At 39.6% G+C, this 14,197-nt stretch overlaps 1 long non-coding RNA gene across 1 annotated transcript in view; it reads left to right on the top strand.

The window, feature by feature from the left end:
• The window catches only part of LOC310638646, a 302,713-nt gene that overhangs the window by 140,063 nt on the left and 148,453 nt on the right, over nucleotides 1-14,197 (top strand). The window lies entirely within an intron of this gene.

The raw sequence follows: 14,197 nt of genomic DNA, 5'->3' as shown, positions 1-14,197 counted from the left end.
GGCTTACAATAAATCTTTATACCCATTTGAACTATCTGGATTTCCTGATTTCAGCAACATCCCAATCAATCCATGGGAAAATATAAAACAAAAAAACCCTGGGAATACCATATTCAATACATATATTAGGACTGTATTTTAAAAATGATCCAAGAAGAGTAGATTAAAATCATTTTCTCAGTATCTTGGTTTTACGTGCATGCACACAGACACACTGGATATGATAGAAAGAGAGCATTGTGTTGTAGTCTATCCAATTTTTAGAGAAAAGAATTTTGATCCAATAATTTGTCTCATATTGCCTTTCTTCTTTACTTTCTGTCTTTCCATGTAAATATCTATGATTTTATCAGTGTAGAATGAAGCAGACCAACAAAATAGCCTGTTAAGATGCTGAACTCACCAGCTTTCTGTAGAGGGAGTAAACTATCCTGAACACAACCACTGAATGAAAATCTATGGATGCAGTAAGTGCAGAGTAAGTGCAGAAAACTAAGCAGGCTTCAACATTCTTTTCTTCACAGCAACTGATGGAAAACCCTTCAAGAGCAATTACATCCAACACCTTAGCCATCTTCTTTTTCCACCTGGCAACCAGATGCAAGGTGGAATTATAATGGAAAACTAATTTGGATCTCTCAGACACCTGAGATGGACCATCTTAATTGGTCTACTATATCTACAGAGATCCGGGAGAGCAATGAAGAGAAGTTTGACCACAAATTGATGTCTGGGTCCTCCATTTTCAGATCACATGTCATTATTATAATAATATTTTCCAAATGTATGGTCCTGTTTGGGATTTTGCAATATAGGATGCCATAAACAATAAGAATTGAGCTCCTGTTTCATATTGGTAGGAATACTAATAAAAGAGGGATGCATAACATGAGGTTCTTGGGATATGGAGTAAAAGGTCAATACTACTTTCAAGTATTGTAATTTTTAAAATAATTTTTAGTGTAAGAAGGACCTTTGTGAAGCAGAAAAGTTGTAATAATATAAATTGTATTTAAAATAAAATGAAATTCAATAAAAAAACTACCATCATCCAGGTTTTGTCTTCCTTCCTTTTTTATTGTAATCTCATTGTATCATTCAAAAAGCAGGTAGTCTTTTGAAATGTTGCATATGTATAACATCTTTTACCTTTAATGATTTCAAGATGCCTTAGCAACTTCACCATGAGCACTTTAAGGACCAGTTATACGAATGTTCTTCAAGGGAATGCCACTTATTTGAACTGGATGGCAACTCATGTCATCCCTGCCGATTTGATTTACTGTATGTGAGTTGACAATCCATACATATGTAGGGCTCACCTTTAAAAATCTGATTAATAAATCTTTGATATACCAGATGCATTTAAACCAGCCAGTGAGCAGCTAATGGACCAGTATACATCAAGAAAAAGATTTCTTAAAATAACAAGGATATTTGAAAAGATCAACATTGTTTTATGAATAATGTGCAAATGAGAAAAAATAGCATTAAAGGAATGGTGAGGAAACATAGACTTCCTCCTCTCCCTAATTTTTGTTGCTACAACCAGGGCTTTTTTTTGTCATACAAGGCCCTGAATGGAGTTCCGGCACCTTTTTTGGATGGAACCTTGTAGGGTAGGCAAGGCGGGTTGTATGGCGTGTGTGAGTTCCGGCACCTTTTTTTTTTTTTTTTTTTTTTACAAAAAAAGCACTGACTAGAACAAAATATATTTCAGGTCCTTTGTGCTAATAACTAGAGAAAATAGCCTTCCCTTGGTTTGAGGAACCCCCTGGCAATTCTAGAGTAAAAAGTCATGTTAGGTGATGACTTATGCCTCAAAGCTTGTAAAACTGTCATCTGAATTGACCAAAGATAAGAGATCTGTGTTCCTCCAGACTTTAGTTAACTCTTAGTCTCCCTTATCATTGGTGTACTGATTGGGGGTTGATAGAAATTATTGTCCCATAATACTAGAAATTCTATGAGTTCCACATTACATTATTGGATTATTTCCCCATTATACTTTATTTCAATGGAAACTGCCTCATAAGAATAAGAGTATGTCTTCATCTAATTGCTATTATGCAAAACAATTATAAAAATAAGGATTATTAACCGATACCTGATATGTAACAACAAAGATGACAAGATATGCATTCTGCTTAACCTTAAATTTGACTAGGATGGTTATTTATTTTAGATGAGATATTCTATTTTTTTTCTTTAGGTTCAGATTGACAGCATCATTACAAAAATTGGCAACTTCATGCCATGTTATCAATATTCTTTCTTAATAATTTAAAAAGGTTAACAGCTAGGTGATTTATCTTAATGATCAGTAGCAGGGGTGTCAAACTCAATTTCATTGAGGGCCGCATCAGCATTGCAGTTGCCCTCAGGGTGCCGGGTGGGTATGGCCAGGGTGGGCATGGCCTACTGGGTGGGCGTGGCTAGAGTGCGTATGGCCTATTGGATGGGCATGGCCAGCTCTACATCGTTCTCATCAAGGGTGCCTATGGGGGCCTGGGCAGGAGTGGGACAGAACTGAGGGTCTCTGGCAGAAAGAGGGTCTCTGGGCCAGGGCCAAGGCAGTGGGGGCCATTCCCTCACTTTTTCCAGGATAGCTTTGCGGGCCACATGAAACCACTTCGCGGGCTGAATCTGGCCCCCGGGCCTTGTGTTTGACATGTCTGATCAGTAGCAATGCATTCCTTATTATTTATTGTTTATATATAAATTCCCATTTCTGTTTATTGTAAATATTTTTCCATCTTTCAACTTCTGTGAGATGAATAAAAAAATGAAAATATGAGCACTGAAATATAATTAAATTAAAGACCAGAAAATAACAAATGCAATAGAAAACACTGCAAGATTGAAATTACATATGAAATCCTCGAGAGAACAGAAATAATTTTGGTGTCATCAGAGGAAAACAACGTAGGTGCCAGTTCCAGGGAAGTCCATTCTACCACTGGGCACCATGACAAAGAAACTTGTTGGCAGAACATTTCATCTCAGAAGCTGAAAAAAAGGATTTAAAGAGAATTTTGAGACTGGGAATGAAGAAGACACTGTGTGGTTTCTCTACAAACCAAGTCAAAGTCACTTTTGGAGGCTCTTCTATATCCTCAAATATAGGGATCTGGGACTTTTGTATTGTAAAAAGTGCTACTGTGCTACTTACTTCCACTGTTTTCAACATGTGGAAAACAAATTCAAATATTACAAAATACCATAAATTTCCAATGATCTCTTCTTGCAAAGGAAGTCTGACCCTGTTACACAGTGTCCTTGGAACTTCTCAGTGTTTGGGGAACTGAAAACAAATAGCAATATGTTATTGTGGGAGGGCGGGAGCTGTTTCATTGGATAGACGTATTTAGCACAGTGTTCAGCTATTGTCTAGAGTAGATGTAGGCATCAAAGGTTAATTGAACACAGTCCCTTAATATTACTCTTTTGCTTGTCTGGGAGGATTGATGAGCAGTCCTCAGATTTCTGGAATGTCATTGATCTCTGGAAAAGAGACTTTTTGGTAAAACTTTCTTTATTCTTGCCCATATAAAAAGAGAAGAATGAGCACAAATGCATATGAATGCGTATGTAGATCATATCTATAAATATACACACACATACATCATATATAATATACAACATATAACATAGAAATTATATTTTACACAACCACATACACATACAGAGTAGATTCATATATACATTCTCTCTCTCTCTCTCTTTCTCTCTGTGTGTGTCTCTCTCTCTTTGTGTGTGTATGCGTATGTCTGTGCGCAGGCCAATGTATGCTACTATCTAGCAGCTGGGTAGCATAGAAGTTAGAGCATTGTCCCTTGACACAGAGACCAGGGTTTGAATCCCAACTGATACCTACCTTACTTACCAGTCCTTGGGCAAAGACCCCTTAACACCATGCCTGCCTATTCTGAATATGAGAGTGACATGAACTAAGAGAATTATGTCAGCCTGGACATCATTCTGATTAATAAGATATGTATCAGATCTTGGGGAAAAGCGGGATATGGAACATACTATACATGGACAAAACGAGAGAACCTGGAATCCATTGCATGCTATTACAACAGTAGACTTAATGAGAAGGGATACATGAAATGTATGAGGGAACTATGGATGGATAAAAGACCTACATCCACACTGAGAAACAGCTAGTGAAGAGGAAACTATTCTCACAATTCGAGATAGACCAATTATACATTACATTTTGTTTTGAAGGAGACCAGGAAGAACAAGTGAATGCACAGCCAATACCTGACAGTGGAACATCACTGCCACCCTTCCATAACACAGCATAGAAGTTGATATGAAGCATAAGATCATGGATAAACTAGCTACAGTCAACCCTCAAGACCAGTTACCAAGATGCTGTGGAGAAGTACCATCAAATGTTATCCTAGAAGATGCCAATAGAGCCCTCATGAAAATCCCTACTATTATCATAACTCAAACCAATGAACTGGTACACACTACAGCCATGTAATCCTGGGGAACAGCAGTACATCTCTCCACCCCCTTGGAAAATGAGGTTGGCTGCTAAGATCAAGACAAGATCAAGACAACACAGAGAAATTAGTCAGCTGGTGAAACTACGGAATGGTGTGGAGTTTAAGGATAAGACTCAGCTATTGAAAAAAAAATACAAGGGCCTGATTCTTTCTGAAGCCCTAGAAACTGTTAAACAAAGGCTCACAGCAGTGGCTACAAGCTAAGAATATACATTGGAGAGGTATAGAATAAAAAGATAAATGCCTGTTCTCCAAAGAACCATATAAGGCAGTGATGGCAAACCTTTAAGAGACCAAGTGCCCAAAAACTACCCCTATCCCCCACCCCGCCTTACAATTAAGTAATTTTAAGTCATCTAGTTGTGTTTCCTGTCTGGTTTATTCAGGAGGGCTAACATCACTCTTGCAAATCTGAAGGTGCAAACTTCCTGCAAAGTACAACTTCTGGCTAAAGAAACTAACAGCATATGTGAATGCCTAGCAGCACAGATAAACCATCTGCTAGCAGCAGGTTCCCACCCAGACTGGCTAACAGAAGGAAGGACAGTGCTGATTATGAAAGACCCCATCAAGGGAGCAATAGCATCCAACTACCAGCTAATAACCTGCTTCCTCACAACCTGAAAAGTCCTATTAGGCATCATAGCTGCTAAGCTATAGGATCATATGGGCCAGTACATGAGCACAACACAGAAAGGCATTGGGAATAACACCAGAGGCTCAAAATACCAATTGCTTGTGGATAGAGTAGTCATCTAAGACTCAGGTTCTAGACAAAGCAATCTGAGCACAGCCTGGATTAACTGCAGGAAAGCCTACAACTCAGTGCAACACACATGGATCTATGAATACCTAGTGCTATACAAAGTCAGCAGGACACTAAGGACTTTCTTAAAGAACTTAATTGGATTGTGGAAGACAACACTGGAAATCAACTTAAGACATGTGGCCATCAAATATGATATACACCAAGCTAATGTCCTATTGCTGTTCTGCACAGGCTTGGACCCCCAGATAACCATAAGAACTGGATATGGATACAAGTTCAAGAGTGGAGCAATCATCAGCTACCTCCTGTACATGGATGACATCAAACTGTATGAATGAGATATTCACAGATCCATCTGACATACATCTCCAGTGAGGACTGTTAAATACTGGGTTCTTCGCTTCAATGATGAGACAAGGTGAGTGAGTTCAGCAAAGATCATTGTTTATTGCTTGCAGGATCTGAACTAAGAAACAGGGCTGCAAATGCAGCAATTTATACCCTGGCCTCTAGGCGGCGGCCAATAGGTTTAAAGCAACCTATTGCCGCCCTAGAGGCAGCCAATGGCAGCGCTGGAGACAGGTTGTCTGAGGAGCTGGGAGCCGTTAGCCAGCTTCCCTGCTTAAGCAACCTTCCAGCAATTAACCCACGTGGTGTTCCCTTAACAAGACAAAGCCCAATACATTACAAGGACATTGGGATGTCTGAGATGTCTTTCAGACTGGAGAAGTGTGGCAGATGGTAGTAAATAGAAGGAAGGTAATTAAAAGTAATGGTACCAGTACCAGTGGGCTACATAGTAGATATATAGACATATAGACCAGCTACAAGTACCTTGGTAGTAACATTGGAACCACAAAGTGAAAGCAAGGAAGACAAAAATATCCAAGTACCTCAAAAAAATATAACAGGTGAAGAGTGAGCTCAATGGGAAGAATGTCATCAATGTGTACACCCTGCCAGCCATCAGATACCTTGGTATAGTAAGCTTATCAAAGGAGGACACAGAGGCTGCTGATGTGAAGACCCAGAAACTCCTCACAATGTATGGAGGTTTTCACCTACCTCCAACACCCAGAGACTGTATACTAGCTTGAAAGAGTGCAGGTGGCATCTAGTGAATGTCAAACCCACTGTCCTGGATGAAACTCAGAGCATCCAGGTGTACATTAATAAGGGCATCCAAGATGAGCTGCAGAGAGAATGCCTAGAGAAAGACTAAACAGATGAAATGCTGTGGCAAGGCAAGACCCTGAATGGAATATACCTTTGACATATAGCTGAGGTGGCAGACATTGGCTGGAAAGGGCTGAACTAAAAGATAGCACTGAGGCACTGATCATGGCAGCACAAGAACAGACACTAGGCATCTAAGAAGCAGGATTCTACCACACTAGAAAGGACCTGAGGCAGAAAAGCCTTAGAGACATTCCAGATCATAGTGTCAATATATAAGACGTAGTCAGGATTAGGCCCATTGGGTACAAGAACATCTGCAGAGTATATGGGCTAAAGCCTCCCAAATTCAGATGGGAGATTACACAGAAGATCATAGAGAATAACTGGACTAAGTTCTTCTGGACTTCCACAGCCAGATGGACAAGCAGCTACTGGCCAAATCTACCAGATATCGTGGTAGTAGAAAAGAAGCAGAAGACAGTGGTGATGATGGACATAGCAATACCAGGTCCATCAAGAAGAAGGAGTATGAGAAGCTGGAGAAATACCAGGACCTGAAGGAGGAACTAGAGAGGATGTAGAAAGTAAAGGCCAGGTTGGTACTCGTGGTGATACTGGTAGGAGCACTTAGGGCTATGACTCTTAAGCTGAGAGAACAGGTTCTACATTTTCTTGGAAGAACATCAGTTCTCTGTCCAAAAATGGTAGAAACAGCTGAGATACTGCACAGAACCATCCAATTCTCAAGCCTCTATAGAAAATCCAAGATTGAGGCAGAAGTGAGAAAGGACTTTTAAAATATATACTGTATATTCATATACACAGAGACACACACACAGAGAGATCTGTGACTACGTACACCAGAATGCTTACTATCTTCCTGTATCATCATCATCATCATCATCATCATCATCATCATCTTTATTTTAAAAATTCATTTGCTCCTCATTGGATTGCTCAAAAATTAATATGGTGTAGAAGAAAGAGTGGCAGAACTTGGATATGGAGTCAAAAGAGGAATCAGCATAGAGTCACTACATGTCTACAAACAGACAAAGTCCATACTCTCTTGACCCTTATCTAGTGCCAAAATAGTGCTAATTGTTAGTTGAATGCTGTGGATTCCTATACATAGGCATGAGAGGTAATAAATCAGTTTAATTGGAATGTCATATATGATCCTGGTTTTTCACACCTGACAAATGGTGGGTAAATAAAATCCCATGTTTTGTTTGCATCCACCTGCAGGTGGGGTGGGGAACCAGTTGATGTTGTTAAGGGGATGCTTAACAATCAAAAAAGGAGACCAATTCCATAAATGTATGTTTTATGATTTTGAACACCTAGAAGCATACCAAAAATTTCAGTTGTGCTCATGGATTCAAAGGATGGATGAAAGATGGATGATATAGATAGTACATTCTGACTGATTTCAGGTGGTGACTCTCTCTCTCTCTGTGCACATAGGTCAATGGTGTCAAAATCGCAGGTCCTTTTTTCCAGTTTAAGACTACTTTTATTTGTCAATTTGTGCATACAAAGGTTTATATATTTCTTAGGACCTAAGGCAATCTACAGTAACAGGAAAAAAATAATATAAAAAAGCAAACACAAATAAAACACCCAAACTAATGACAGCTGTTCACCATTAGTGCCCAAAGACCCCAAAACCTAACAAGAACTTAGGCTCCTTCCTGAAAATCAAATAATTAGAGGCATCCGGTACCTTTTAAAAAAAAGTTTTATTAGTTTTTATAGGATTGAGGATAAAATGGGGGTCAAGGTTAGGATTAGGGTTAGGGTCAAGAGGAGGTTGGGGTCAAGGTTGGGATTCGGGCTGGGGTTTCCCCTGGTAATATTTTCAATATTTGGCAAACAGGATATTGTCTGGGTACATATATGTACACAACAGTAATAGATATAATAACTGATAATAATAATAAATATAGTTAATTATCACAGGCATTATTAATTAATCAATCCATAGCGTTCTTCTTACTAATATATACTCAAAATTGCACATCACATTCCTTTCTCTCTAAAATAGCGGGTCCTTTTTAATGTGTGTGTGCTTCAATTGCTCTGTCACATCTGCCATTTTGATATTGTTGACTCCCCTGTAGATATCCTGCATCACAGAAAGCAATCTCACCACAACTATTTTGTGAGAGAAACCACACTATGCTGTCAAAACGTTTACAGACATCTATTGTAGTATATCTATATACTGCACATATGATTTAATACACTAACTGGGGCGGAGGGCATCTGTCCTGCAAATTATGCAAAAAATTGTTCCTGTGACAAAGTAGAAGCAGAGCACATGTAATGTGAATGACCATCCCAGCCAACAGATTTCCTTTCATGCATATTACAGTAATCGCAGGAGGAGCAATTTTCATTCTTACGTATGTATGAAAAACCTATAGTATATTCCTAACTCTGAGTAATGCTGCAGTTATCCATAAAACCTTCCAGAATGGATTCCATATTTTCCTAATGTTCTTATGTTGACATACAATTCCGTGGCTTGCCAGGAGTAGAAATTTATGCCCTTTTATTTATTGTTTTCTTCTGAATCCTGCACAGAAAGACCAGATTGCTATTTCCCCCTCAGTTTCTCATTATTGTTTAAAGAATGAGAGGTTAAATCCTCTTCTATTAGTTTCTCATGTTAGGCTAGAAAAGCTTTTCTAGATGGAAATCTTGGATGAGAATCCTCCCAAGAGGAATAATTAGTATATTCCAAAACATAAACATTTTGAGCACAGGTGGCAAAAATTCAGTTCAAAGACAAAAAATATGAATGAGGGAGCATATTGTAAAAAAAAGTCAAAAAGATTTTCTTCACTGCCAACACTTCATCTTGTAGCATCCTGCTATAGCTTTTCACATCTGGTCCAGGGACATTTAACGTAAATCCTGCCAAATGAACATTGGAGCCTATAGGTGCTTGCTGTGCTCATTTGCAAGGCACTTTAGAGATAAAATTATTCTTCTCAGTGGTGAGCTGGATGCCACAGAACATATGAGTTCAAAGGAAGTCTAATGTACTGCCTAATGTACTTTTATGGAATGATTTACAGCAGGGGTGTCAAACTCAATTTCATTGAGGGCCGCATCAGCATTGCGGTTGCCCTCAGGGGGCTGGGTGGGTGTGGCCTGGGTGGGCGTGGCCTGCTGGGTGGGCGTGGTCAAAGTGTGTGTGGCCTACTGGGTGGTCATGGCCAGCTCTACATGGTTCGCATCAAGGGTGCCTATGGGGGCCTGGGCAGGAGTGGGACAGATCTGAGGGTCTCTGACAGAAGGAGGGTCTCTGGGCCAGGGCCAAGGCAGTGGGGGCCGTTCCCTCACTGTTTCCAGGATGGCTTCGCGGGCCGCATGAAACCACTTCGCGGGCTGGATCTGGCCCCCGGGCCTTCTGTTTGACATGTCTGATTTACAGCATTTGAGGCCCAGGAATATGGACAAAATGCTTGAAGCTAGATATGTATTGTATATAACAGAATAACAGAGTTGGAAGGGACCTTGGAGGTTGTTGTGTCTGTAAATAGTTTGCAAACAAGGAAAATAGCAGATTGCAATAAAGCAGGGTTTAGAGCGGGAGATTCCGGTGCAATCATTGGTTAAAGTAACAAGAAGCGGGAAAAGAGACTCTGATGATTGGTTACAGTTCAAACAGTTCCACTATAAAAGCTTGCAACATTTGACAGTTGACAGTTGACTTATGTGTATTCAATAAACTCTTTCATTGTGAATCACTCTGAGTCCTCGTCTATCAGAACCAAACAGAGGTCATCTAGTCCAACCCCCTGCTCTGGTAGAAAACCCTATACCATTTCAGACAAATGGTTGTCCAATCTCTTCTTAGAAACTTCCAGTTGGAGCATTCACATTTTCTGGAGGAAAGTTGTTCCACTGATTAATTGTTCTATCAGGAAATTTATCCTTAGTTCTAGGTTGCTTGTCTCCTTGATTAATTTCCATCCATTGCTTCTTTCCTGCCTTCAGGTGCTTTGATAATAGCTTCTTTGTGGCAACACTTGAGATATTGGAACACTGCTATCATGTCACCCCTAGTCCTTCTTTTTATCAAATTAGACATACCCAATTCCAGCAACCATTCTTTATATGTTTTAGCCTCCAGTCCCTTTCTTGCTCTTATCTGCACTCTTTCTAGAGTCTCAACATCTTTTTACATCCTGGTGACAAAACTGGATGCAGGATTCCACGTTTGGTCTTACAAAGGCATTGTAAAGTGGTATTAATACTTTACATGATCTTGATTCTATCCCTCTGTTAATGCAGCCTAGCACTCTGTTGGCTTTTTTTATCAGCTGCCGCATTCTGCTGGCTCATATTTAAGTGATTGTCCACTAGGACTCCAAGATCCCTCTCACAGTTGCTACTACTGAGCAAGGTACCACTATACCAGGCATGTCAAAGTGCTGGCCCACGGGCTGGATGCATCACACCGAATCCGCACCCACCCCATTGCCGGCAATGGGGAAAAGGTCCCCATACGTTGCGCGATGTCATGTGATATCACGAGTTTGACCTATACTATAGCTGTGCATTTGGTTTTTCTTGCATATATATATATATATATGTGTGTGTGTGTGTGTGTGTGTATGTGTGTGTGTGTTTGTGTGTGTGTTTGTGTATATATATATATGTAAATTACTAACAAAGAATTAAGGGAGACTGAAATGCATTTCAAACTTATTAGTTTTCATCAGTCAACCATACCCTTCTGAGATTCGAACCGAACAACAATCTCAGAAGGGTATGGCTGACTGATGAAAACTAATAAGTTTGAAATGCATTTCAGTCTCCCTTAATTCTTTGTTAGTAATTTACAGAAATATATGAGCTGTCCGGTGTGACTACTGCCTGTTCGATGGCCTTCAAGATAGGCTGAAACAGGAAATAAAGATTTGCCCCATGTTAGGGGCCTAGCAAGGTAATCTAAAGAGTTAACAAGTATTTGACATATATATATAACCACCAAGAATGATACCAGACCCAAACTCATGATAACATCACATGACATCACCACCACACAACCATTCAAAAAGCAAATCCAAACCCACAATGATAACGACGCACAACCACAAAATAGAAACCTAACTACAGCTGCAACATCAGCCACTTTAAACCCCTCCAAACCACACAATAAGCAAACTGACACCCACTATAAAAACATGGCACCACCACAAACACAAAGCCGAACAAAAGCAGCACAACTCACCAGCTCAGGTCTAAGGCTGGCAGCTGAGACCAGCCCATCCACTCAAAACACACCCCCACCCAATCAGAACACCCCCACCATTCAAAACACACTCCCACCCAATCAGAACACACCTAATCCCCCACCCAATCAGAGCACACCTCCACCCACAGAACACACCCCCTCTGGCAGTTTAAAAAAGAGGAACAAACAGCCACTACCATATACTTCTCCCAGAAGAAGGAAGCTGAAGCCACCAGCCTGAGGATGACGGATGGGATTCCGTCGAAACGTTGCTCCTACACCTTCAATTCTACGTGGGAAAAAACCCGAATGACCAAAGATTCACATACAAACACCCGCGAAAACCTCAAAAAACATATATATATATATATATATATATATATATATATATATATATATATATATATATATATATATATATATATATACACACACACACATATATATATATACACACACACATATACATATACACACACATATACATATACACACACATATACATACACACACACACACACACTCCTACCTATATCTCTTTTCAATCTCTTTCCCCTCATGATTGATTTGTTTTAGTCAAAGATGGTTGATTGGATGAGCCCAGAGTGTGGAAGATATAATTTGTGGGAGGGATAATTGATAGATGTCTTAAAGGAGGCAGTATTCCAACTGCTGCTCAAGAAATCTAGTCTGGATTTTTAATCATTTAGGGAAGATACTTGGCAGAGCAGTTGTAGCTGCATAGCAATAAAAGTTCTTAGAAGAAACATATACTAGAACCATTCTCTTCAGGATTCAGGCTTGGTTATGAGTTGAATCAGGCTAGGTTTGCATGATTGAGATAGGGAGAAATATGGGATGCATGTATCTTAGTGATTGTCTTCTCCTTGATTAAAGAATGCCTACTATTCATAGAGAGAAGGAAATAATGTGTGTGATGTTTTGTACATAGCACTGCCAGCCACCAGGACCAAGGCAAAGGATTGTTGATGTGGCACCCAAACTATTTAAAGACATCAGAGTGCCTGTCCCCCCCCACTATATGATCAAATAGGTCTGTAGGAAGAATGGGCATACCACACTTGACCTTTAAAAAAATGAAAAATTAGAATAGGAAGTGGTAGTAAAAAGAAGAACACATAGGACTTCTTTTTGCAAGGTCCACAAACTGGAAGCAGAAAGTTTTGTTCCTATCTCTAAAATATCAGAGGCTCTAGCCCAAGGATAGGCAACATTGGCTCTTTTATGACTCATGGATTTCAACTCCCAGAATTCCTGAGCCACCATGGCTCAGCTTGGAAACCTCTCCCTTTCCCCTCAGCATGGCTGTCTCAGGAATTCTGGGAGTTGAAGTCCACGAGTCATAAAAGAGCCAAGGTCGCCTACCCCTGCTCTAGCCAAATAAGTATCACAAAAATTATGCAGCTGTAGTTCATGTAGTTATTATTATATTTATTGCCAGTATTTGTACATTGCCCATCAAGGAGTTCACAACTATATGCTCACAATTACAATAGATTCCTTGCCTAAGAGGCAAAGGAATAATATTCTTTGGAAAGAAATATAATTTCACAAAAATGCTACTCAGACATATTACGTCTGCTTTTTATTCAGCTTCTTAGTAACTATTAAGCAGCTGTTTTACACTGATTCCTACTAATACTGAATAGACTCTGCTTGCACGTACAACAAGCTCTTACAACTATAGCTAAGGAATTACATAGGTTGTTTAGACTATATGCTGTACAGAAATTTGGTGTGCAAACAGCTTTTCAGTAAATGCCACTTCTCATAGCATTCCAGTGTCACTTTGCCCAAAAAAACAAGACATTCCTCTCCTTGCTTGGAAAATGGACTTGTGCCACTACTGTCCACATTGAAAAATAAAGTATAAAGGTTGCTGTGTTGGCCATTAGGTAATACACTCAAATCCCTTTTATGGAAATCTTTTTAATGCCAATTCAAATATTAAAATTACATGCAAGCTTCCGAATCCTCATAACTCTTGGTCAAGCTACATGGTAATCACATGAAGGAGATGACCAGTGAATTGATGTTCAAGCCATTTCATCATGAGATGGGAGGTGGAAAGAATTACCCAGCATTGGCTTTAGGCTTCACCTAAAGGTGTAGTTGCTCTGATTTGACCATTTTAGCTGTACCTAAAATTATCTTTGGTGCAGTCTGAATTTTTGTTGAATCTCTTCAGTGTGAGTGTGCAGGTATCAGAGAACTACTACTTAAAGATTAGCACCTAGCAATTGGAAGGTAGCTATTCTTAGGAACCATCTCCTTTCTTTCAGTGACATAAAATATTTTTCATTCGCAATGGTACCCTGCTGCTGAATTCCATATTCTTTAAGTCACATCTCCTTCAATTAAAAAGTGCTGGTCGATGCAGATGGCATCCTTTATCATTAATCTTTGTTCCTCTGCAGTGTTTTTTTAACTACCTAGCCTGATGAAGAA

The sequence above is a fragment of the Vipera ursinii genome (assembly GCF_947247035.1).
Source record: "Vipera ursinii genome assembly, chromosome: 3".
Classification (NCBI taxonomy): domain Eukaryota; kingdom Metazoa; phylum Chordata; class Lepidosauria; order Squamata; family Viperidae; genus Vipera; species Vipera ursinii.
Note: the sequence above shows the minus strand (reverse complement) of the source record. Positions and strands in the feature narration are given on the sequence as shown.